Genomic DNA, 27,521 nt, shown 5'->3' with positions numbered 1-27,521 from the left:
AGAGAGGCCCTGAGCCTGGAGGGGCCATGAAAGTAGAATGACACCCTCAGCATGAATGTCTGTCAGGGGACAAGTTATAAATTGGAGCCTGGAGCTGCTGTTCCACTTGCTGCAACTATAAATAGAGGCTCTCACACGCCACGGTAGTCTGGCACCTTTTCCTTTGCATTAAAATGCTGTCAAAGCCCCAGAATAGCCTCAGCTTTTATAAAACCCAACACAATCCACACTCATTTTTTGGTGCCTTCTGACTCCTACTGCAGCATGTCAAAGTGACCACACAAGCTCTTCATTTTGACTCTAATGTGAATGCCCAAGTCATTTAGCCACCTGGCATAGTAAGACAGTTTACAAATTCAGGAAATCCTCAGATTTATGACCCAATTCGTTCCTGAAATCTATGTCAAGTCGTTTCTAAGTTAGAACCAATTATCTCCTGGAAGGAATGTGATCAAGGTGAGAATCCAATCCTGAACCAAGGCTGGGATGACCTATTTTTTTTTCATTAAGACAACATTAAATGGAATATTCACTAGTTATGAATGTTTAATGTAGTTATAGTCTTGCATGCCACATTATGTTGGCCAACTTTCACTTCCTAGGAAGTTTAATGGTCCTGAGACCTTCTCTTATTACTCCATCTAGTGAGCATGAACCACCTCCAACTCTGCTCCCTATTTCAACTTTCTCCCCACAACTAACATTTAACATTGTTTCCCCATCTCCCCAAGGGTCTCGTGTTCTGGTCATGCCCTACACCATGAAGGGTGTGTTCTAAAGTTAACAGGGTGTGAATTTAGAGATGTTGTAGGTGCAATTTGTCTTACCTTAAAACTCTTTAAATGAAGGACTTTCTGAACCAACCAATCATCTCTATCAAGAGGAAGAGAAATGGAGTCTATTCAGGGAAACAGAAACCATTTTCTCCCAGAAAGGACTAGAATACAATTGGGTATTCTGAGAAGGCTCACAAGAAGGGTAGACTGCCTCTTCTCTCACCCTGATAATCATCCCATTTTCACCCTCAGATATATTCCTGAGAATAAATGAATTCATTTATCCTCTGGTGTGGGTTATTGTAAGGAACTGCAATTGGTTGAGTCCAAATACCTTTCATTGCTAAGAGGTTAGGTAGGTCAGATTCTTATCTTGAAACAACTGGCCAGAGCAGACAGAGGAAGCCTTCCCCGTGATTTTTCAGGGGTATGTTCAAGAGCTATAAACCCTATTAAATTTGCCAATGATGGTGGCTGTAGGGCAGTCAACACCACCTCTGAGGTCACTGTAGCTTTTTCCCTTGTCATACCAGAACAACTACAGATTTGGCAGAAGATAAGGCATTCTGAAGAAAATATGTCCATAGAGTCGCTATGGATCGGAAACGACTTCACGGCATTTGTTGATGATGATGATGAATAGAGATTTCTCGTCTCTTATCTTCATTCATTCATTCAATAGTATTTATTGAGCGCTTACTATGTGCAGAGCACTGTACTAAGCGCTTGGGATGAACAAGTCGGCAACAGATAGAGACAGTCCCTGCCGTTTGACGGGCTTACAGTCTAATCGGGGGAGACGGACAGACAAGAACAATGGCACTAAACAGCGTCAAGGGGAAGAACATCTCATAAAAACAATGGCAACTAAATAGAATCAAGGCGATGTACAATTCATTAACAAAATAAATAGGGTAACGAAAATATATACAGTTGAGCGGACGGGTACAGTGCTGTGGGGATGGGAAGGGAGAGGTGGAGGAGCAGAGGGAAAAGGGGAAAATGAGGCTTTAGCTGCGGAGAGGTAAAGGGGGGATGGCAGAGGGAGTAGAGGGGGAAGAGGAGCTCAGTCTGGGAAGGCCTCTTGGAGGAGGTGATTTTTAAGTAAGGTTTTGAAGAGGGAAAGAGAATCAGTTTGGCGGAGGTGAGGAGGGAGGGCGTTCCAGGACCGCGGGAGGACGTGACCCAGGGGTCGACGGCGGGATAGGCGAGACCGAGGGACGGCGAGGAGGTGGGAGGCAGAGGAGCGGAGCGTGCGGGGTGGGCGGTAGAAAGAGAGAAGGGAGGAGAGGTAGGAAGGGGCAAGGTGATGGAGAGCCTTGAAGCCTAGAGTGAGGAGTTTTTGTTTGGAGCGGAGGTCGATAGGCAACCACTGGAGTTGTTTAAGAAGGGGAGTGACATGCCCAGATCGTTTCTGCAGGAAGATGAGCCGGGCAGCGGAGTGAAGAAGAGACCGGAGCGGGGCGAGAGAGGAGGAAGGGAGGTCAGAGAGAAGGCTGACACAGTAGTCTAGCCGGGATATAACGAGAGCCCGTAATAGTAAGGTAGCCGTTTGGGTGGAGAGGAAAGGGCGGATCTTGGCGATATTGTAGAGGTGAAACCGGCAGGTCTTGGTAACGGATAGGATGTGTGGGGTGAACGAGAGGGACGAGTCAAGGATGACACCGAGATTGCGGGCCTGCGGGACGGGAAGGATGGTCGTGCCATCCACGGTGATGGAGAAGTCGGGGAGCGGACCGGGCTTGGGAGGGAAGATGAGGAACTCAGTCTTGCTCATGTTGAGTTTTAGGTGGCGGGCCGACATCCAGGTGGAGACGTCCCGGAGGCAGGAGGAGATGCGAGCCTGAAGGGAGGGGGAGAGGACAGGGGCGGAGATGTAGATCTGTGTGTCATCTGCGTAGAGATGGTAGTCAAAGCCGTGAGAGCGGATGAGTTCACCGAGGGAGTGAGTGTAAATGGAGAACAGAAGAGGGCCAAGAACTGACCCTTGAGGAACTCCAACAGTTAAAGGATGGGAGGGGGAGGAGGCTCCAGCGTAGGAGACCGAGAATGATCGGCCAGAGAGGTAAGAGGAGAACCAGGAGAGGACAGAGTCCGTGAAGCCAAGGTGAGATAAGGTATGGAGGAGGAGGGGATGGTCGACAGTGTCAAAGGCAGCAGAGAGGTCAAGGAGGATCAGAATGGAGTAGGAGCCATTGGATTTGGCAAGAAGGAGGTCATGGGTGACCTTAGAGAGAGCAGTCTCGGTAGAGTGGAGGGGACGGAAGCCAGATTGGAGGGGGTCTAGGAGAGAATGGGAGTTAAGGAATTCTAGGCATCGATTGTAGACGACTCGTTCTAAGATTTTGGAAAGGAAGGGTAGTAGGGAGATAGGACGATAACTGGAGGGGGAAGTGGGGTCAAGAGCGGGTTTTTTTAGGATGGGGGAGACGTGGGCGTGTTTGAAGGCAGAGGGGAAGGAGCCCTTGGAGATTGAGTGGTTAAAAATAGAAGTTAAGGAAGGGAGGAGGGCAGGGGCGATGGTTTTAAGAAGGTGAGAGGGAATGGGGTCCGAGGCGCAGGTGGAGGGGGTGGCACTTGCGAGGAGGGAGGAGATCTCCTCTGAGGATACTGCAGGGAAGGATGGGAAAGTAGGGGAGGGGGTTGTTGGGGGGGAGGGGAGAGGCGGAGGGGTGACTTTGGGGAGCTCAGACCTGATCGTGTTGATTTTCGTGAGGAAATAGGTGGCCAGATCATTAGGGGTGAGAGATGGGGGAGGGGGAGGAACAGGGGGCCTAAGGAGAGAGTTAAAGGTCCGGAACAATCGGCGGGGGTGACGGGCATGGGTGTCGATGAGGGAGGAGAAGAAGCTTTGCCTGGCGGAGGAGAGGGCAGAGTTAAGGCAGGAAAGGATAAATTTGAAGTGTGAGGTCGGCTTGGTGCTTGGACTTTCGCCAGCAGCGCTCAGCAGCTCGAGCATAGGAGCGTAGGAGGCGGACGGAGGAGGTGATCCAGGGCTGTGGGTTAGTGGAGCGAGAGCGGCGGAGGGAAAGGGGGGCGAGAGAGTCGAGATGAGTAGAGAGGGTGGAGTTGAGAGCGGAGACCTGATCGTCGAGAGTGGGAAGAGAGGACAGGGCGGCAAGGTGAGGCGAGATGCTATTGGAAAGACGGATGGGATCGAGAGAGCGGAGGTCTCTGTGGGGCAGTAGCGAAGATTTGCAAGGGGAGGGAGTGTGAGAGATGAGGCAGGTGAGAAGGTTATGGTCCGAGAGAGGGATTTCAGAGTTGGTGAGTGAGGAGATAGTGCAGCGGTAGGAGATGACGAGATCGAGGGTGTGACCGAGTCGGTGAGTGGGCGCGGTATGGTGGAGGAGGAGGTCGGCAGAGTCGAGGAGGGATAGCAGGCGGGCGGCAGAGGAGTCGTCGGGTACATCCGTATGGATGTTGAAGTCTCCAAGGATCAGAGTGGGCAGAGAGAAGGAGAGGAGGAAGGTGAGAAAGGGGTCAAGGTGGTTGAAGAAGTCGGAGGTGGGACCGGGAGGGCGGTAGATGACGGCGACAAGTAACTGGAGTGGGTGGTAGAGGCGAATGATATGGGCTTCGAAGGAGGGGAAGGAGAGGGAGGGGGGAGGAGGGATAGTGCGGAAGCGGCATCGGGGCGAGAGGAGGAAGCCGACGCCTCCTCCCTTACCGGTGAGTCTGGGGGAGTGGGAGAAGGAGAGGCCTCCGCTGGAGAGAGCGGCGGCGGAGACCGTGTCTTCGGGAGAGAGCCACGTTTCCGAAAGGGCGAGGAGGAGGAGAGAGCGGGAGAGGAAAAGGTCATGGATGAAAGGTAGCTTGCCTGTAATAGAGCGGGGGTTCCAGAGGCCACACTTGAAAGTAGCTGTGGGTGCAAGGGGAGGAGGGGGGGAAGGGCGGGGGGAGGGGAGGGTTTGGATGGGAAGGAGGTGGCGGGGCCCTGGACGAGGAGAGGGGGATGAGGGGTGGCGGTGGGACAAGAGGACTGGGATGGGGCATGGGTGGGGAAGAGAGAAGGGGGGAGGGGGTGAAGAGGGGGTTTGGTGGGGGGAAGAGTAGGGGGAGGGGGAAGAGGGGTAGCGCTGGTAAAGTGGGGTTCTAGGGCGGGAGAGAGGAGGGGGGGAGGAGACAGAGGAGAGAGCGGGAAAGAGCTGAGCGAGAGAGGGGAAGGGGAAGGGGAAGGGGAGGATAGGAAGGGGCGGGAGGGGGGAGGGGGGAGGAGGGACATGGCGAGGCCAGAGAGGTGGGTGGCAGCACTGACAACAATAAACAGTAATAAACGAAATCGATAATATAGCAACATGATACAATATGATACAATACAGTGGTGCTAATATAGCAACATGATACAGTATGATACAATATAGTCGTGTTAATAAAAGGGGTGATGACCAGGGTCGGGGGTAGACTCGATTAAGGGGCGACCTGATCAAATTCAAAATCTGACGACAATAAACAATAAAAAGCGAGATCGCAAATATAGCAACATGCTACAGTAAGGCATACTACAATAGTGTTAATAAGCAGGTGATGACCAGGGTCGGGGGACGAGCCGACCCTACCCGATCAGACTCAAAGTCAAGCGGCCAGCGGCCGAGAGAGTCCCAGAGCTCATGACCAAATAACCCTGTGGCGGCGGGGGGGCCCTGAGGTTGTCCGGGGTGGGTGGCGGCCGTAGGCGGCGGCTAAGGTAAGGTAACATGGTGAGAACAAGGACGTCGTTGCCCGGGGCGGGGGCGGGAGGGATGAATCACCTCAAGAGGGAAGAGGGAGTGAGGCCTTCCCAAAATGGCCGCCTCAGACAGAGTGGGGGCTTCCTAAAATGGCCGCCTCGGGCGGAGTGGGGGAGCGGTTGGGGAGCACAATGTCCCCGGGCCCGAGCAGGGGGACACAATGATACCTCTACTATTTCCTCTGTTAATTTGTGTCCTATCTCTCCTATTCTATGTGGGGACAGAGCAAAACTGCTGTAATACTCCATTCTAAATAAATATCAGAAAATATGATTTTAGAAGCAAACAAATCTCTGCTCCCCAACTCCAATCCCAGGGAGATAAATTTCATTTGAAATCCTTTCTCATGCACCATAGCTTAAATATTCATTCAACAACCCGACCAAATGGGTCAGGCCATTACTTCATTGCAAGGTTGCTTCAACCGCCACACTTCATCCAATTACCTCGTAAGTTTATATGTGCATTAACTTCGGTTAGCATTACTGTTATAAACTTAGGAATCTATTAGGAATTCCTGGTAGATGTTTTGGAAGAATATATGGAGATTGTTGGCATCTATGTAGCTTTTGAAAATGTGTGGTTCTCATCCAAGACCCAAAGGCTGCTCTTTGGAGGCAACACTGCTCAATATGTGGATTATTGAATCTCTTTTCATAGTCTGGAAGAGTTATTTAGTCAGAAGATAGCAGTTCAGGTCAGCTGCACAGATCTATATTTTGTTTTTTATACGTAGTTTATAAATGTGTGTGGGTTTCAACTTAATTGGTGTGTTCTGCACAGTAAATTCAAATGCCCCTGCTATTTTGGTAAATCAGGAAATTTTCTTGGCTCTTAGGAAGCTTTGGGAATGGTACCTGACAATAACTAATATCGTTGGTAGATTTGACATTGCCAGTCTATTTTTTTCTCTGAAATGCAAGCAGGCCCAGTGCTGGAACTTAATTGTTTGTGTTCTTCTTTCAAATCCAATCTCTACCAGAACTATGCAACACACAGAAACATTTTTGAGCACCCACCTTCTCCTTTGGATGTTATTTACACACACTTAACCTCAAACTGCCTAATCTCCTTTTTTTACTGAAGCGAGTAAAAGAGCAAATGACAAAGCAACAACAATATCATCTCTGAACTGGATGAAACAGGCTGCAGGCGAGAAATGATTTTTATGGCTTCGACTGGAGGGGCTTTTCCAGGCCAGGGACTCCTGCCAAATTTATACTATTTAGCAGGAGTTTGCTGTAAGGTGAGGGTGAACAATTAAAAAAATCCATTTCCCCACAAGGACAACAGTAGGAAGCCAGGCAAAAGTGAGCCAGTGGAACAAGGGAGAGAGGCAGAGTGCAGGAGGGAGGCAGAGTGCTGTGAGGTTAGGTAGCCTCAGCTCAAATCTCCCAATACCACAGCCCTAGAGAAGCAGTATGGCCTTGTGGGAAGAGAATGAGTCTGGGAGTCAGAGGATCTTTGTTCTAAACCTGGCTCAATGACTTGCCTTCTCTTTGACATTGGGCAAATAGCTTTTCTGTACTTCAGTTTCCTTATCTGTCAACTGGGGATAAATGCCTGTTTTCTGTCCTACCTATTCTGTGAGAAACCTGGAGACTTTGTCCCCAGCCTGTCCCCCACCTCTCTGCCAAGAGAAGTAGAGTAAGGAACTAAAGCTGGGGCCAGGAAATCAATCTTCCTTTGATGACGGAAAGGAGAGAGGGCTAACTTGTCAGTACCAAATTTTCACCCATTAAGATCTCTTTGGTCATTGCCCATCAAATATGGAAAAAAGTATCCTCAGAATACAGAATTTTGTCATTATAAACTCTTTCACTAGATGATATTTATTGAGCTCTTACTCTGTGCAAAGCTGTGTTCCAAGTGCTTGGGAGAGTGCAATACAACAATGAGCAGATCCATTCCCTGCCCACAACAAGCTCACAATCAAGATAAGTTGAATGAGAGTGGCCCTGTCAAACTCCCTGCCCTGCTTCACCACAAGGGTCCCACACTTTATGGGCAGGGAATGTGTCTACCAACTCTCTTGTACTCTACCAAGTGCTTAGTGCATTGCTTTGCAGATAGTAAGTGTTCAGTAAATACCATTGATGATGATGATAAGGAACATTTACTTTGGACTCACAGGTGCTTCCAACTGCAGGAGTGGAGGCCCCTGGGCTAAATGCAGACATCCATCAATCCTGAAGATCTGGTCTCATTTGTTTAGAGCACAGGGATGCATTCCAATGGAGCTATTAGGACCCAGATATCTTGACAATGGCAGAAAGTAATTGCTGCTTGCCTCATTTAGCAGGAGGGGTCAAGAAACATAAAGGAATGTACCCAAACCCTAGGGGGGAAACAGTAATGATTTTATTATCAGATTGATCAACTACATCTATACTGGGATTTCAAGAGCAAATGAAAAGATATATTGTTAAACATAACTCTGATAACTACTGTTTTAACTCCTGGGTTACAACTGGCACACCTAGAAGAGGGTCGGTCGTTCTGTATCACTACTCAATCCTGCAAGTTACCCCTTGCTAGGTTCTTAGTCAGTAGCAGCTATTGACTGAGTAATTTCTCCCCGTGTACACGTTTTCACTGGTGACCTTTCTCCTCTGAATATGAACAATTGGAATTTGCCCCATGCCCTTTCATTATTCAATTGGCACAGCATTAGACCTCTTGACCATTTTGATGCCCATAATGTAACAGACTCTGAAACAGACTCTCTGAACTAGATGAATTTAAAAGTGGTGGTAGCTCCAGAATAGAAACTGTGCAATTAGGGGAATCCCTGGAAAGGGAATTTGAGAGGTAAAAGTTATCATTTTTGTTCGAATATTGGTTTGCTGGGTGGCTTTAAACACCTTCCTTACCTTCTCTTGGCCTTGCTTCTCTTGGTCAGCATATAGATCACCTCTAACCGATGCTAAGAGGAACAGTGACTAAAATTTAATGGTCCAGAGTCTGTGAACCTGCTTTTCAAGCCAAGCTTGCCTGTGAACTACCTGAGACAAACTCATGGCACTCCATATCAAAGGTTTATTATTTGGGATGTAGTCCCAAGGAGTCCATGTTGCAAAGAAGTCATAAAAAAAGTTTAATTCCCCTTCCTGGTCCCTTCTGGTCTTTGTCATTGCCCAGAGGCTCCTTTGTCATCATCCCGGTTCTTTGTCTTCCATTCCTTCTATGGACAACCCTGTTTTTCTTCACATATTGGACTGTGTGCTGTGTCCAGTTAAGGTCACCTCTTGTGGGTAGAGCTAGAGGTAACTTTTGTGCTGTTTTCTCTACTGAGTTGGCTCTAGGTGGCATCACCATCTCTTAGCCCACATGTATTAGCTCTCTGTTTTCCTTAGTTTAGCCTTGCCCTATGCTCTTGCATCTCTTCTTGTGGCTTTCATCTATTTTAACTTATTTTGCCATAACTAACCCTCCAGTCTCTTCTTCCACCTTTTCCCATGGACTCTGCTTCTTCTGCCTCCCAACCAAAATGAGAGGCAATCTATTTCATAAATAGTAAGGACAGTGGAAATGTGAGGGAATGGAGTCAGCTTAGAATAGAAATCTAGTCTGAGGATATTTGTTTATTTTTTAAAAAATTTGCTATGTGCACTCACTTCCCCAGCCTTTGGCTAGCATCTACCCTCTTATCAGCGTGGCTTAGTGGAAAGAGCACGGGCTTAGGAGTGAGAGGTCGTGGGTCTAATCCTGGCTCCACCACTTGTCAGCTGTGTGACCTTGGACAAGTCACTTAACTGCTCGGTGCCTCAGTTACCTCATCTGTATAATGGGGATTAAGACTGTGAGCCCCACGTGGGACAACCTAATTACCCTGTATCTATCCCATTGCTTATAACAGTGCTCGACACATAGTAAGTGCTTAACAAATACCAAAATTATTATTATTATTATCATTATCAGGGGTAAAGAGACCCTGAAATCGTCCAGCCAGAATATTATCCCTGAGCGAGGATTCCTTTGGCCTCTTGTCTCATGCTGTAGACTCGTCTCTGACCCATAACAACACCATGGTCACATCTCTCCCAGGATGCCCCACCTTCACGTGCAATCATTCTGATAGTGTATCCATAGATTTTTCTTGGTAAAAGTATGGAAATGGTTTACCAATGCCTCCTTACATGCAGTAGATATGAGTCTCCACCCTTGACTCTCTCCTATGCCACTGCTGCCCAGCACAGAATAAGAATAAGGTTGGGGATAGATGTGAGGATAGAGGAAATACATATCACACCCTCAGACTATGATTCAGGTTACTCTTGAATTAACCACTGGCTTGCTCTGCTCAGGATTCTTTCTTGGTCAGGGATGCCAGGAGCTTTTCAATCACTGATATTTATGTGAAGACCACTGTACATTTCAACAGGGATGTCAGGCAGGTTCCCTGTCCACAAGGTGCTTACAGTCTAGAGGGGGAGACAGTAATATAAAAAAATAATTAGGGACTGGGGAACTGTGTGATGGTTCCCCTTCTGTACACCCATCTTTATGGTTAGAGATGAACTATTCAACATGCCGGGCTTTACTTTGAGTAACTCATAATGGCCTTCTTTCACATAATTTTTTTTCCAAATCCCTCTTGAATTTACTGGCATTTTCTTTTCACACAGCTTCCTATAGTAATAATAATTGTAGTATTTAGAACAGTGCTTGGCACATAGTAAGCACTTAATAAATACCAACGTTATTATTACTATGTGCCAGGCACAGTGCTAAGCACTGGGGTGGATTCAAGCAGATACATTTGGACACCGTCCCTGTCCCACATGGGGCTCACAGTCTGGAAAAAGACTTCATATTCTAATGAGGAAGTGTTTCTTTTCATTTTCTTTGAACCTACTACCTTCCAACTTCAATGGGTGCCTCTTGCCGTGGGCCATGGAACTAATTTGGTGAACAATTCCTCATTCACCTTGAGCATTTCCAGGCCAATCCTAATAATAATAATAATAATAATGTTGGTATTTGTTAAGCACTTACTATGTGCAGAGCACTGTTCTAAGCGCTGGGGTAGATACAGGGTGATCAGGTTGTCCCACCTGAGGCTCACAGTTAATCCCCATTTTACAGATAAGGTAACTGAGGCACAGAGAAGTTAAGTGACTTGCCCACAGCCATCCAGCCGCTAAGTGGCAGAGCCGGGACACTGCCTACAGGAGGAGACAGTGTCTGACCATGTTATACAAAGAAAGCCATCCCTTCTGTTCCATTTTCAGAAAAGAAAGATATGGCTGCCTGGAAGGTAATTGGATTTTCTCTCTTTTTCCTACCTGACTCCTTCCTTCCTGCTAGCTCTTAGCTCATGATCCCCACGTAGCTCACTCTGTTGCCCGAATGAGTTCTCACCTACTGATGGACTTGTGTGGAGGAGGTAGAGAAAGCTGATTTTCTGTTCACCAATGTGTGAGAACAGCCTGTATCTTCCTCCCTCCTCACTAAATGCTTTGCTGTTGCTGGGGCCGGGAAAGTGGTCTAGGGCATCTGACCACTGCGATTCTTTCATCAAGGTGCTAATGGAATTGGTTTTCTTTTTTTCACAGCTGGAGCAGAAGATGTCCATGGGCAGTTGTGTATCTATTGGGGGTGGGAGTGGGAAGGATAGGAATGGAGATTACTGTGAGAGGAGAGAAAAGCTATACCTTCTTTCCATGCCTTCTTGTGCAGTAACAGGTGAGAATTGCAAAATCATGTTCCTTTTAGCTGGCTCCAGGTTGTTTACCAGAGAGAGCAGAGAGATGACTTGCATTCAATTTCACTGCTGCATATTAACGATAAAAAAAGAGTGGTTATTTTGGTGCCGACTCACAGGCATTAGGGTGAATCTCTGGACTTGCAGTTACCACTACTCCCTGGACATAGCTGGTCAAGGAAAAGGGATGAGGGCCAGTCCAGGCCACCTAGCCATGCAGCTCTGCTCCAGTGTCCAAGTGTCCTTCTGATTTTTCATCTCTCGTCTTTCACCATTCTCTGTGTCCTTGCTTTTAACCCCTTTTCCCTCCCATCCCCTCAAATGCCCCACCCACCTTAAAATGCATCTTTAAATGGTGCAACTTCAATAATTATTTTTAAATTGAAGTTCTGGAAAGATTTTCAATCCAACAACTCCTATTAAGGTTGCAAAGATGGTGAGATATGGCCAGGTCAGTCAGTCAGTCGTATTTATTGAGTGCTTATGGTGTGCAAACCACTGTCCTGAGCATTGAGGTGAGTAAAATACAACAATAAACAAATGAATTCCCTGTCTACAATGAGCTTAGTCTAGAGGGGACTTACAGTCTTTAGCTGAAAAACAAAGCCTTCTCCTCTTGCTCTAACTGGCCAAGTCCAAAATTCTCATTATTTCCTAAAAATATATGTGCACACACCTGATTCTTTTTCCCCTACCCCTCACAGTTGAAAGTTACCTTACATACTTCCTGTGGTCAAGGGAAGGTCCCTGCTTTTTGTATCACTTTTCAAATGGTCACACACCCCAAATGTGGCTTTACCTGAGCTTCCTTATGTTGGCGAGCAGTTGCTGCACATATGTCAATATGACAGTGCCCTTATTGCATATCTCAGAATGTCCTGGGGCCAGTGGATATGATCTCACTCTAGAGGCAGCTCTGCCTTTGTCTTTGCAAGTTTTCAGAAAGAGAATTACCAAATGAGAGGAAGACCACTTTGAAGATTGAAAGAGTTGTGTTCCCTGCTCTGTAATCCTGCTTCCTAGACTAAACCTTGTGAGGGAACCCCTTTCCTCCTACAACTGATGATATGTTGGTTATATGATGTATGATACTGCTTCCACCAGCAAAATTTGCCCAAGTAATAGATGCAGTAGGAGGAGGAAAATAGTAGCAGTGGCAGTAACAGTAGCAACAACAGCGGTAATAGTTGTAAAAGTAGTCGCATGCAGTTTAGGCTGTAGTAGAAGTTTCAAGATGCTACACAAATCAATCTGATATTAAGAAATCAGTGCCTCACGCATTGTATTAACCAGTAGAATTAGTAGACATGATCCTGCCCGCAAAGAGCTGCAGTCTAGTAGAGGAGGACACTGAAGTAAACTACAGATAGAAGGCAGTGATAGAGTACTGGAAGATATGTACCTAAATCTGACTTCAGAGCTTCAGTGACATGGAAGTACCAAAGAGGTAGTTGAAGGGGATATAAACCGTGGGAATAGAAATGAAGCCGGTAAGCCTTCCTGGAGAAGATGCAAGTTCAAAAGAGCTGCGAAGGTGGAAAAACTGGTGTCAGATAAAAAGAGGGAGTGGGTTTCAGATCCGTGGCTTGTGATAAGAGTGTGGGCTGAGAGTCAGAGGACCTCAGTTCTAATCCTGGCTCTGTGTCATTTTGGACAAGTCACTTAACTTCTCTGTGCCTCAGTTTCTTCATCTGTGAAATGGGAATGAAGTGCCTGTTCTTCCTTCCCTTTAGACTCTGAGCCCCATTTGGGACAAGGATTGTGTCAAACCTCATTCTCCCACATGTATCCCAGCTCTTAGTACAGTTCTTGACACATAGCAAGCACTTAACATATACCAGATGTATTTAAAAAGATATATTTACAGAGTGACATTTTAGAAAAAATGACTTGGGAATTACTGTGAAGTATGGCCTGGAGTGAGGCGAGGCTAGAGTCAGGGAGGTCAGCAAGGAGGCTGATGCAGAAACATAGCTGGGCTATGACAAGAACTTGGGCCAGCATAGTAGCCTTTTGGATGGAGAGGAAGATTCGGGTTCTGGAAATGTTGTAGAACTGACAGGATTTGGTGACAGATTGATTATGGGAGGAGTTGAAGGAGAGGGAGGAGTTAAGGATATTTCCAAAGTTACAGAGAGATAGGGAAGATGGGTTGGCTCTGGGGAAGGTGGGTTATTCTTACCTCCTTTTCCCATTCCATTTGCCACCAATCCTATCTTTTTCTACTCATCAGGATTCAAACCTGAATTCTCCCATAAGTCCATCATCCTCCCCCCACCCTAGCCACCCCACTGTTAACAAATGCAGGGCTCTAAATCTTTACTGCTGTGTGTTCTGATCCAACTAGCTAAAGCCTAAGCTCAGATAATTGGATGGAGGATCTTTTAGCATTGGGGTGTTGACACTACCAAGGTTAAGACTTGTCCAGCATGCAAGAGATTGTGATTTCCATGACTCTCTATGGGCTGTATCTAGCAATACAATTCTAGGAAAAAGAGCAACGCAGTCTTCCTAATGAGTTCTCTTCGGTCCAGGATAACTGCAATAAATATTGAACACTTACTCTGCGAGTGTATGCAGGCAGTTGGAGTTCCCACCTGGTACACTTGAACTATTGGTTCATTCCCTCCATTCAGCCCCTCTCCACCTGCTGAGTTAGACTGCAGCTTTTCTAAGGCTGAAGTGGTCACCTGCCCCTTCTCCTTCAGCTCCTCCACTGAGTATCCCGAGGAGGAATCCTTCCCAGTTCCTCCCAGCAACTTCCATTAATATTCTGGGAATGGCAGGGAAGATTGACTGCCTCATTAACAGGCATCGTGTGGAACTCTGACAATAATTAACAACTCAACATTTCATTTGCTGGCCTATCACAGAAGTATTCAATCAAAAATGTAATTTGCTTGACGCTCCCATTTAGCATGAAGAGAATATTCCTTCAAAGTTTTAAATAGTCTAATTAAGAGGGAAGAAATAGAGGGAAAAATTATTAACAGTATAGTTTTAATGGGAAATTACTGGAGCGTATTAATAATGCAATAACCATTTTTAACAGCTGTCTGTCAGTTTGTGAGCCACTGTAATTAAATTAGCCAGCAAAGGGTTAGTGGAAATGGATGACAAAGAGTGTCACTGGGTCTCCAGAAGGTGCCTCAGATTTAATGATCTTATATTTGGAAGAAAACGGGCAGGACCAAAGCCCCCAAGGTAGATATTTTGGGAGAGATTCTTCACTCAAAGCTCTGCATATATCAAGCCCAGAAGCTTTATATCAAAGGTGATCTGGGAAAACCTTTGGGCTGTTCAAGACTGAAATCCAGATTATCAGCATAGGAAGAATAGCATCTATATCAGAGTAAGAAGGAAATTGAAATTTTTGCCACATCCTACAAGCACTAATGTTAATACCTACAAATGGTGGAACAGTGCATATATATTTTTTGAGTGTGAAATGTATGCATATATGAGGGACTGTAATTCAAAAAGAGTGTAGGAGATTTCATATGCATTTGGGCAGCAGGTTGGCCGAGTAGAAAGAGCATGGATCTCGGAATCAGAGGACCTGGCTTCTAACCCTAGCTCCACCATTTGACTGCCGTGTGTTTAACTTTTCTGGGCATCAGATTCCTCATCTGCAAATTGAGGATTCAATACCTCTTTTCCCTCCTACTTAGACTGTAATCTCCACATGAGCCAGGTACTGTGACCAATCTGTATCTACCTCATCTTGTACCATGTGTCTACCTCAATACCTACTGTGGTGCTTGACAAAGTAAGCCCTTAACAAATACCAAATTATCGTTATTTTTATAATTATCATTATTAGTAGAATATGCACAAGAATATAGCTGTGAATTTGAGGGGCATGGTCAGTGAGAGAATCTGGGATTTAGGATTGTTGTCAGGGAAAGGTCTTGCATGGGTGGCAGTGTGGCACCATGCAGAAAAAAAGCACTGGGAGTCTGGAGACCTGGGATTGGCCTAGTGGATAAATCTTGTTTAGGGAGGACCTGGGATCTAATCCTGGATCTGCCAACTGCCTGCAGTGTGTCCTTGGGCAAATCATTTAGCATCTCTATGCCTCAGTTACCTCATCTGTAAAATGGAGATTCAATACTCATCTTCCTCCCTACTTAGAATGTGAGCCCCATGTAGGACAGAAACTTTGTCAAATGTGATTAATTGTATGTACTCCAGTGCTTAGAACAGTATTTGACAGAAAATAAGCACTTAACAAATACCATTATCATTACTATTATTCGTTTAATCCTAGTTCTTTCACTGCTTGGGAATGTCACTGGGTGTGACCATGACATCTCTGGGCCTCAATATCCTCACTTGTAAAATGAGCACAGAGTAAGTACTGAATAAATACAACCACAAAACTAATAAATATCCAGGGAAGCATTAAGAGAGTGAATTTGTCAAGGTAGGACTGAAAATGTGTGGTATTAATAATGTTGGTATTTGTTAAGCACTTACTATGGACAGAGCACTGTTCTACGTGCTGGAGTAGATACAGGATAATCAGGTTGTCCCACATGAGGCTCACAATCTTCACCCCCATTTTACAGATGAGGTAACTGAGGCACAGAGAAGTTAAGTGACTTGTCCAGAGTCACACAGTTGACAAGTGGCAGATCTGTGATTCGAACCCATGACCTCTGACTCCCAAGCCTGGGCTCTTTCCACTGAGCCATGCTGCTTCCCATTATTGTGAGAGGAGCAGAGATAAGTTGGGGTTAGAGAGTGAGTATGAGGGAAATAATCACTGTACAAATGAGGCCATTGTGTATGGCATGGTTGTGTGTTAGTTGTGAAGAAAGAGAATGAGTTTATGCATTAGCTCCAATGAGCTGGGTGGGATGATTCATATGGAGTTGTGTATGCAAAGTGAATACAATCATCTGGGTAGGTTTGTGTGTGGCTTAGTAGGGGAAGGGAAAGTCTAAACATGTTGGAAATTAAAATTAAGTTAAACAAGAACTGATTTCCCAAGCATTAATTTGATTGCTTCTGTATTCATTGCACAAAAATTCTGTTAATGGCTCAGGGTACCTGGTGGTGATTTTTGTTTTCTTTTTAGAACAAACATTTCAAAGGAGAAACTAAACCCTAATTGTTACGTGGAACAGGGCAGCACCTAGCTGTCGAGATTGGACAGTGTTTACCCAGAGTATCTTGAAGGCAGATGTCTCCAGGGAATTTTGATGTACTATTCAGAATTTACAGAGATATCCAATGGCCCTCCCCTCTGCCATGGTCCTTATCTGGAGCACTGAACAGCTAGAGAAACTAATCTGGAAGAGAGCAGGCAGTTCAATCCATAGCTGCACATACACACATGGTTGCCCAGGAGTAGAAAGATATTAGTATTTCTTCATGTTTTGTGTTGATGGTAGAATAAGAGTGCTTGTCTGAGAAAATTGTATTGAGTGGGAGGAAGTATATAAAGGGAAGGTTTGGGGAAATAGATATTTGTGACAGAGTAGTGTTTGTACCTGTGTGAATAATAATTTTATGCTAAATACAAGTCATTTCAGGCAATGGGCCAAGTTTCCTGATCAGTCCAGCTGGATTGACTTTTTTTTTGGTGGGTATTCGTTAAGTGCTTACTAGGTGCCAGGCATGGTATTAAGTGCTTGGGTAGATTCAAGCTAATAAGTTGGATAAGTCCATGACCAACATGAGGCTCACAGTTATAATCCCCATTTTACAGATGAAGTTACTGAGGCACAGAGAAGTCAAGTGCCCAAGGACACACAGCAGTTAAATGGTGAAGCCAAGATTATAACTCTGGTCCTTCTGACTCGTAGGCCTGTGCTCTGTCCACTAGGCCAAGCTACTTCTCAGTTTTCATTGTCTCTTATAGGTCAGAAATGATACAACTTAATCAGTTAAATTTGTGCAGCACCCTGAGTTGGCTCTCCACCAATCAGGGATCCCCGTGCATTATTCACTTGTGGTCACATCCCGTGCCTACACTTGCATGTAGTTAGGAGCGGTGAGGCCGAAACTATAGTTTATCCTAGCAAAATGGATATTTCAGGTGAAATTAGGTTTTTGGACTAAATTGTCCAGATGATTCCAAGTTTATTTTTACCCACATACTTTGTATACTGCTCCCAGTGCCTTTTTTCCACAGAAATGTTGGTGTTCAATAACTAACAAGAATCCTAGCATCCAAAGTCTAAACTAAGCAAAGAGAAGCAGAGGGAAAAGAGGTTTTTGTTCTTTGCTTTTTTACAGAGATTCATAGCCCCCATGGCCACAATCAATAGTTTAGAACACTCCACTGTGGTTCTTGGTACCAGGATTTTGGAGGAATGAAGGTTCTAGTTACGCTCAAAGGTGACTGCTCACCTGGGGTATTTTGGGGTAAAAAAAGGTACTTGCCCCCCCCCAAGTCCCCCAGTAGCTCTAAAAAATCTTGCACCCACTTTCTCTACCAAAACGAATTAGTGGTATTTATTGAGCACTTACTGTGTGCAGAGCACTGTACTCTGGGCTTGGGAGAGTAAAGTGCAAGAGTTGGTAGACACATCCCCTGCCCACAATGAGATTTCAGTGTTGGCAATGACCTCCTTCTTTTCCCAACCCCCCAAGGGCCTCTCATCATGGGACTTCTTGTGTCTTTTTCCTCTGAAAATAGCATGTGTATGTAGTCAGTGATGATAATAATATTAATGATGGTATTTGTTATGCACTTATTATGTGCCAATCACTATTCTAAGCCCTAACAGCAGCCCAAAAGGACAGCTCTGACAGCTCTTGTTTTGCCTTTCCTAGTGGGACTCCATCAGCCACCAGGTTTCATATTCAGAGTGTACTCTTGATCTTTTGATTTCTCAGTTCAGGCTCTCTGTCTCTGTCTCTCTCTCTTCCTCTCTCTCACTCTCTCCCTTTTCCTCAACCCCTCCCTCCCTCTCTCTTCCTCTGTTTCTTGCTCTGATTTCCTTAATTAATCTGTTAATGTTGGAACCTACAGGTTCTGGAATGTATCGCTCATGCCTTCATCCTATTAAAAAAAAATTACAACTCCATAAAGCAACACCGGCTGCCATGCAATGGCCTCTTACCTCCAGGGTGTTCCAGGTATGAGGTAGAAAGAGTGGGTGTGTTTCTGAGAGGGAACTGTGTGCTAAAGAACAGACTCAATGGAGGGCTCATATAGGGAAATTTTCATCTTGGCTCCTAGAGGAAAATGTTCATTGTTATTCTGGTTTCTGCTTGCTGATTTGCTCTGGGCATCCTTCGCCTACCTATCCTAGCCCAACTCCATAGTATCAGCCTTGATCTGGTTCTGAAAAGATTTTTCTGTTTTTGTCTTTGTAAAGTGCTGACCACTTTACAAGGACCAGGGATAAGCCAACCAGGAAACACTAAGGTTCAGATAGATAGTTTTGTTATCCTGTCTGTGGGGAATATAGAGCTGTGAAGATAGAAAGATTCACCCTGGCTTTTTTGGCATATGTTGATTTCCAACCTAAGAGAGTTTCAAGAGAGGAGATTCTAAACTCTCAATGATTCCTATGATGGTTTTGCTCAAGAGAGGAAGAGAAGATAGCTATATGTCTCCTAGAATTAGTGATGCCTCAACCACTCTTGTGCACATGGGCACTTCACACCCCTCATTGGTGATAATGATGATGATCTGGAAGAAAAGCATTTATGAACTACTCACCTTGAGGCCTTGTCTCAACCATCTCTGAAGTGGACAGGGCCAGCCCAGCTGTTCAGGATTTAAAGGGCAGGTGGTCAAATTCAAAAAGTAGGGGAGACTTTACTCAGCCTGAGCAGAAGTTTCCAGGTTGGATTTTGGCCAGTGGAAGAGAGGAAGCAACCCCAGTGTTGAGAAAAGCAGTCTTGGGCTCTTTAGACACACTATGTTCTCCCTCTTCCGGAGGGCAACAATTAGTAATAAAGAAGTCCCCTCCTGGCTCCTGGGTAACCCATAGAGGCTGCCCATAAATTTGTTCCCAGAGTGAGTTTGGGGCAGGGAAATCACAAGAGCTCATTCTGGGCCAGGAATGGGTCTACTAACTCTATCAAAATTACTCTTCCAAGTGCTTAGTGCACTTTAAGTAGGGAATGTGTCCGTTTATTGTTATATTGTACTTTCCCAAGAGCTTAGTTGAGTGCTCTGCACACATTAAGAGCTCAGTAAATATAACTGAATGAATGAATGCTCTGCACACAGTAACCACTCTATAAATACCACTGATTGATTGAAAGCCTACTTGCAGACCTGGAGCAAGGGATCCAGAAGTCCCAGTGGATGGCTTTACATGAGTATACTGCAGTAGAAGTCTACATTTCTGGTTTAAAAAAAAAAAAAATTCCTCCATTGTCACTATTGGAGGAATTGTTTCAGGAGAAAAAGAGACAGCCTCAAACTTTCCATTCTGAACTGAAATTATGAAGGAGAAAAGGCAGTGAAGTTAGCCTAGAGAAATTTTAAACTCCAGGATGCAACAGAGTGGTTCAGGGGAATCAGAACAGGAGGGGTGGAAGTAGAAGATAGCGAACACTGGTTTGGTGGTCTGGAGTTCTGACTTCTAGTGCCTGCTGTAACACTGCAGTGTGATCCGGGGCAAATTGCTTCCTCTCCCTAAGCCCCAGCTTTATTATCGCCTAAATGGGATCCTAGCAGTCCCCACTCTACCTTGTAAGAATATTGTGAGAATGAATTAGGTGAAGTGCCTTGTGCTTTAGGGAGGAAAACCATGATGAAAATACAAAGCATTTTTAATTATCATAGTAGTATCAGAAACAAGCAACCGGAATATAGTCTTACATCAGCAGATATCCTTGTCCAGAATTTATATTGAAGGATTAATTAGCCTGCAAAAATGGCTTCCATCCAGCCTCTTCCCTTGCTCTTCCCTGTACCTCTGGGTCTAGCTAAGTCTTCTAAATATTGATTCTGTGACAACAAAGACACCAATTTTGCCTCTGGTCTCCCCCTTTTGCTCTCAGCGTCCTCCAGGAGAGGAGAAGGGCAAGCATAAGGAAAACCCCAAATTTGGTAGCATATGCAAGATTTTTGACCCAGATTTCAACAAAGCAAAGGCTGGAGACTCAAAGCAAGGAGCACCTCTCACCTTCTCACATGTTGGAGAATTACGAGCGGTATAGATTATTTTAATGGCTGTATTACTTCCAACTGTGCCTCTACCATCTGTTCTTACCCAATTATGAATGCAAAACCCCAGCATGCTTCTCCTTTCCGGCAGTAGAGAATGAAATATAAGTGCTATAAAAGGGAGTGTATTCTTTGAACAATGCAATTGGCACCTGGGAAGCATTTTGCACATTTTAAACCCTTGTTGGCTAGGATATTGGATTCACTTCTGAAATGCCATGGTTCTTGGTTTCACAAAGACCAATACAGTCATTACCCACAAAGACTCTAGTGCCATGTGATTTTCCCTCTGGACAGGATAAGTGAATTATTAACTCGACTTGGTCATCCAGGCCCTGGTCACCCAGAACTGTACAAGAAACTTTCACCTCCATCCAAGCAAAAAACAGGATTTGAAGTGACAGCGGAAATGGTGAAAGGGTTTAGCAAGTCCCAAGTTCCAGAAAACAAATCGTTCTTTCAGTGAAATCGAAAATCCCCTAAATGTTTTATTAGCAGACCTCAACAACTACAAATATTCAGAGTGAAAGTGATAGTGATTTAAAGTTCAACTACCTAAACTTGTTGGTGAATTAAGCATGAAAGTCTCTTGTCTGAAGGGAAGAAGTTAGGTGGATTAGCCCAGCTTGGCTCTGAAGATTTGGAAAAGGCAGTGAAAAAGAAGAGAATTAATATGTTGACCTAGACAATTTAGTAGAGCTAACAAAACTATTTCCTGTAAATCTGGCCTCTTTCCCTTGGTCATGCAAAGGTTTCAGTAAATATTTGCTTAATTTAGACATCTTGCATCAAGCTTAACTATCACTGAATCTTTATCCCAATGACCTCCTTTTGCCCCATTAGGGAACCAAATCTTCAAGAAGTCACTTGGCAACATCTATGGCCTTACTGTTCACTGTCTGTTGAGACTTTTAGGTTAACTCTCAGGTTTGAAAATCTAAATCCTAAATCTACCACCCAGTTTCAACCCAAAAAGTACCTAGAATGTAGTTCCATGACACACAGTGCTTTCCTTTGATCTCATTTTAGTTCTGCCTCTTGAAAAGCATGTAGATTGGGGATAACTCAATTTGAGAGATGAAGGAGTGAGTCTTGGTTACTTAATTTAAATGTTTGTAAGTAACTTGCAGGTATTTTATACCTTGTGTTGTTTTCCTGTGCCTTATTCTGAAGATAGCCTCTCTACCTTGAGCTCTGGATTCTGGTAAGGATAAAAATGATTTTCCACTTACATAGCCCCTTCCTGCCAAATTGATCCCCAGTCACTAAGCAGGTGTTACTTGCTGATCGTATTGCCCATCGGTCTTTCTTTATCACTCCCTGCTCCTCAGCTGCAGCTCCTGCTAGGGTAAAATATTACAGTTATTTAACAGTGCTTAGCACCAACTTTCCACAGGCATGAGGGAAGTGCAGTGAAGAGAAAGCATATTTCTACTTGAAATTCCAGCACAACTTTAATAAATAAGTGTGGCACTTGTTAAATGCTTACTATGTGTCAAATGCTGTTCCAAGTGCTGGGGTAGGTACAAGATAATCATATCCCACTTGAGGCTCACATTCTGAGTAGAAAGAAGAACAGGTATTGAATCCCCATTTTGCAGATGAGGGAACTGAGTTTCAGAGAAGTTAAGTGAGGTGCCTAAGGTCATACAGCAGACAAGTGGTGGAGCCTTCATTGGAACACAGGTCCTTCAACTCCCAGCCCGTGCACTTCAAAATGGGTCATGCTGCATCTCAACTTTAGCATTAGGTTGTAGATGTAGAGTGGGGAGATCTTTAACCATACTTGAGTGAATGGGCTTTCTTTTTCACTTGTAATACTATGTTTTCTCCAGTAGAGTCACCCTGCAGGGTGGCTTATCACTGTCTCTTCTGGAGAAATGATTGCACCTATAGGTACTTCTGCGCGGGCTTTGAAGTCATAGGTCATGGGTTCAAATCCCGGCTCGGCCACTTGTCAGCTGTGTGACTTTGGGCAAGTCACTTAACTTCTCGGTGCCTCAGTTACCTCATCTGTAAAATGGGGATTAAGACTGTGAGCCCCATGTGGGACAACCTGATTCCCCTGTGTCTACCCCAGTGCTTAGAACAGTGCTCGGCACATAGTAAGCGCTTAACAAATACCAACATTATTATTATTTAGAGGAGAGGCGTGGCTCAGTGGAAAGAGCACGGGCTTTGGAGTCAGAGCTCATGAGTTCGAATCCCAGCTCTGCCACTTGTCAGCTGTGTGACTGTGGGCAAGTCACTTCACTTCTCTGTGCCTCAGTTACCTCATCTGTAAAATGGGGATGAAGACTGTGAGCCCTACGTGGGACAACCTGATTCCCCTGTGTCTACCCCAGTGTTTAGAACAGTGCTCTGCACATAGTAAGCGCTTAACAAATACCAACATTATTATTATTATTATTACTTCTGGCCTGTAGCAGTGGTCACTGGCTTGAGACGATCCCTGCTCAACTCCCTTCTTTATCAAACAAACTGTGGCGAGTCCCACCATGCTTCCTCTCCCAACTCTTCCTGCAAAGACAATAGTTTGGAACTCAAGAGCTGACACCAAACTAAGGAGTAAGTCTGAAGTTTGCTGGTATCAGTGGTGTTGAATCCCAGCTTTAAAAATAAGGCGTCTTCCTCATCCTTGAGACATTTATCCCACCTGAACATCATCTTCCTTCCCTTCTTTCTTCCTCTTCCCCAATCCTGATCATTGCCTGGATACTTCCCAGGAGAACAACCACAGGAAAGTAGCTCAGGTCTTGTGGCTTAGTGGTAGGAGCCTGGGCTTGGGAGTCAGAGGTCGTAGGTTCCAATCCTGACTCTGCCACTTGTCAGCTGTTTGACTTTGGGCAAGTCACTTCACTTCTCTGTGCCTCAGTTATCTCATCTGTAAAATGAGGATTAAGACTGTAGGCCCCACGTGGGACAACTTGTTAACCTTGTTTCTTTCCCAGTGCTTAAAACAGTGCTTGGTACATAATAAGCGCTAAACAAATACCATCATCATTATTATTGTTAGATACGGGAGGGCCTTTGCATCCTAGCCTTTATACTGCTTCAGATAATTTGGGTGGGGAAAGAGGGGAAAGGGATTTAATGAAGGATTTTTATAGGCAGGTTGCCATTCAACTGTTTACCATGTCTCCTGGGGATTCCATAATAGGAAATGGGTTTAAATTGCATAGGAGTGATTTCTGTAGCGAAAACTCATTGATTGCAAGAGTGATAAAATCCTGGAACACACTAAAGAGAGTCAAGTGTCCACCCCGGAGAAGGTTTAAGCATTCACCCAGTCTGGAGGCAGGGACCTGGACCAGATGATCCTTCAAGTCCCTTCCTATGTTAGCAGTCTAAGAAGTTGAACTGTACTCTGTCCCTCTGCAGGGCAGCATATGAGAATTGGAGATAAATTGGCCAGCAATTCAGTACTGGCCTTTGTAACTCCATCCCAAAGCTTCTGACCTCACACAAGAAACATGTTGCTCAGTCGAGGAAATGCAGACATTATGTTTTTGGACGGCTTTCTCAGGTTTCCTGTGCGCAGGGAGCATGATGTTTTTCAGGTTGAATCTGTTGGATCTTTCCTGTTTCCTTTTGTACTCCGGCTGTATCATGGTACAGTGTTAAAGTGTTTTGTAGTGCTACAAATGCCCCTTTTGTATCCTGCCAATTCCTGCTGGTGGCTTTCCATCTATGACAATGGATTTTATATTTATTTCCTCTGGAAACTTTCAAAAGAAACCCCTTTTATTCTGCCCCATTCTTTTCCCCCACTACTCCCCCATCTTGGAGAACTAAAGCACCAGATTATCTCTGAGGGGATTCTTTCTAGTTTCCTTAAATAGCCAAGTATCCAACCAGGAGGATGTTGATGAGGGCGAGACACCTAAAAATGGCCATACAAAGGATTTTTCTGTTTTGCTTTTTGTCTCCAGCCGCTGGATGCTGGTTGCTAAATGTGCGAGCAGAGAGCACATTCTCCGGCACACCTCTGCCTGATGTGTTTTGACAGGCCTAATCAGGCAGGCCCATTGAATACTCTGTCCTACATGCCAGCGGCTCCTGTAGTGAATTTGAGTTTGAACTGAAAATCCCTCACAATTTCACTGGGAGCTGACAGGGAGTTTGAAAGATCATATATCAGGCTCTACCTGCACTGCTAGAGGGGGTGCAGTAATCCTTTCTGGCTTCCCTTCAGGAGTGTACCTGAAGGGACCATGAAGAGCTATATATGTTGCCTGGGCTTCCAGTGGCGGGGTGGGGGGTGGGGGGAAATCTCTCAGACCCTGAGGGTGTATATAGGACCCCTCCTGGTGAGAGAAGGAGCATGGCGTAATGGAGAGAGCACAGGCCTGGGAATAAGAAGGTAATGGGTTCTAATTCCATCTCTGTCACTGTCTGCTGCTTGACTTTGGACAAGTCACATCACTTCTCTATGCCTCAGTTATCTCATCTGAAAATGAGGATTGAGATTGTGAGCCCCACTAGGAACAGGGACTGTGTCCAACCTGTCTAGCTTGTATTCACCCCAGCACTTAGTACAGTGCCTGGCACATAGTAAACACTTAGCAAATACCATAATTATGAATTACTATAATGTACCATTAGTGGGCATAGGAATGGATAGAAATAAGCACTAGAGTTGGATGGTGGGTTTATATGGCTTATATTGAGGAGGGTGGGATTCTAGGGGATCTTTGAAGGCAGCATAGCATAATGATGCCATACAGATCAGAATGGTATAGTGGATTTTTCCTAGCTGCAGGACAGCCAAAAATGTATTTAACCCTCATTATACAGAAGAGGAAAGACAGGCATAGAGAGGTCAAGTGACTTGTTCAAGTTCACACAAGTGGAAGATTGGAATTAGAATCCAGATCTCCTGACTCCTGGTCCTATGCTCTTGCTACTAGGTCAGGAAGCCTCCTTAGCATCAGCTTTACCAGAAATGGATTTCATGGTGATCTTCTGTAGGGAAAATCAGGAAATGATAGGCAGATTCAAAAACAGTGACAGCTTCTGGAGAACAGAACAGACCAGCTAAGGTTCCATACAGTGTGGAATGGAATGGAGCTCACTTGTCAGAACTTTCATTTTTTTTTCCAGTGACATCATACATGTGAGTGGGACTTATCATCAGTCAATCAGTCAATGGGTTTTTTTTTTTGAGTGCTTATTGTGTTCAGAGCACTGTACCAAACACTTAGGCAAGTATAATACAACGGAGTTGGTAGTCATGATCCCTGCCACAAGGATCTTACAATTTGTAGTACTTTTATCTCTGAATATGAAGGGCGTGCACGTGCGCACACACACAATACTATTAGGATGCTCTCTTAAAACACTACCTGCAATAAGGAAAATGCTCTGAGAAGCCCTTCGGGATATTTCTTTCCTTGGAATCCTGCCAATTTCATTAACTGTTTTCAACTATGCTACTGAAGAACCAAACCCCATTAATGGGTTGAACATTATGAGATTCTCTGGATGTCCAATTCCCCAAGAATGTTTGCATATAAATATGCATGTACATTTAATTTTTTTCTCTCTCAAAACTCAAAGCTCTTTTTCACCTACAATTTCATTTATTTTCCCAACATCTATTTGAGAAGGGTAAAATGAGAATTATACTCCCATTTAGAAGATGGGAAAACTGAGTCATGGGAAAGTTTAAAGTCCTTGTCCAAGGTCACACAGGGAGTCAAGGTATATTGGCTCCTAGTTCTCTGTTGTTTCCAAAGCACCATGTGACGGCTTTCATTTTCAAAAATGATGTGCAAGGGAAAGATTTTTCATAGAAGTCTTTACATTGGTTGCTATATTCCTGCTGGAGAGCTCCACTATGACCTCATGGGAATCCCTTCCTGTGGAGGGATTTGCCCTCAGTTTCCTATATTTGCGTATTTGCCAGATGTCAGTCCTTTATCCCTTCCCCTTCTTGCAAATGTCCTTCCAGTGTCAACTTAGACAAAAGATCAAGTTTGCAAGGATCTACTCTAGATTACTCAACATCAGGTGGTACTGTGTGGAAATATTATTCCATTATTCTTTCATTACTCTTTGCCAAAACCCAGTCCACCAGGAGAGATTAAGTTACTGGTTAGAGTTCAGCAGCAATACTCTAGGGACTGTTTTTTGTTTGTGTGTTTGTCCTGTAATTATTGGCATTAGGATTATTTATAATAGCTTAATTTCTTTCTTTTCCCTTTTAAGGCTGTTCTTGCAGGGCTGATATCTTAATTCTGAAATACAGAGTTTCAATAGGAAACAGGCCCTGGCTCTGATACAGTATTGACACTTCTATTTCTTTAATATATGTTTTCCATCCCTCTACCCAAGTAAATGTTGATGTTCATTTCACCCTGATCACTGTTTAGCTCCTTTGGTTCAATTGATCTAGTTTATTGACCTGAGCAGGAAGCCAATATGTTCTTCATTTGCCATCAAGTTCAATACCAGAAATTTTGATTTATTGGAAACTAAAACAGAGGCAACAAAGCACATCAATTAGGAGATACCTCGTCACTGATGCAAGATTTCCCTTGCACTGAAGAGTGGCTGTTTTACTGGCATCACAGAAGGGCATTGCAAGTGGCTGAAAGGGGAACAAAAGTGTTTCTCGTGACTTAAATCTCACGGAAAGGCTCCTTGAGGATATGCTGAAATATAATTAGATAAACCTAAGGATGAAATCACCTCTGGGATATGAATACTGGGCAAACAAAATGCTTCAAGATCCCTCACAAGAAAAGGTGCATTCTGTAGACAGCAAACATGGCTGTAGGTGGTAATATAATAAACTAACAAGAAGATTTCATATAACTATCATGCAGGGATGTTGCTAGCAATTTGAAATGTTTATGTGTATTCCAAGCATCCAATCACTCACATGGCAGGTGCAATTAGATATACAGAACAACCCGAGAGTTTATAAAAGGCCGGATGAATCCCCAAAATGAACTTGTCAGTCAATGTAAGAAATGTTGCTCTGAGAGAATCAGGAAATTAGCCATTGTCCCCTGGGGCCAGGCAACAGATTCAGTACCAGTGAATACACGTTATGTGCTGTTGGTGCAGTTTTCTTCCTACCAGTGCTGATTACCAGGATATTTGAGTCAATTGAGAATTGGTTCAATAAACAAGATATATTGATCCCAAATCTAAACTCT

The 27,521-nt window shown here is 44.5% G+C and overlaps 1 protein-coding gene across 3 annotated transcripts in view; it reads left to right on the top strand.

The window, feature by feature from the left end:
- Positions 1–27,521, top strand: part of ASTN2 (astrotactin 2) — an 869,558-nt gene that overhangs the window by 395,854 nt on the left and 446,183 nt on the right. Inside the window, exon 1 of one of the 3 annotated variants that reach the window (XM_029062730.2) lies at positions 5,743–5,955. The exons of the other annotated variants lie outside the window; for them this stretch is intronic. The gene's annotated coding sequence lies outside the window, so the exon portion shown is untranslated. Of the gene's footprint in view, positions 1–5,742; positions 5,956–27,521 lie in introns of those variants that run through there. 3 annotated transcript variants of the gene reach the window in all.

The sequence above is a fragment of the Ornithorhynchus anatinus genome, chromosome 4 (genome assembly GCF_004115215.2).
Source record: "Ornithorhynchus anatinus isolate Pmale09 chromosome 4, mOrnAna1.pri.v4, whole genome shotgun sequence".
Classification (NCBI taxonomy): domain Eukaryota; kingdom Metazoa; phylum Chordata; class Mammalia; order Monotremata; family Ornithorhynchidae; genus Ornithorhynchus; species Ornithorhynchus anatinus.
This window is presented reverse-complemented; position numbering and strand designations above follow the sequence as displayed.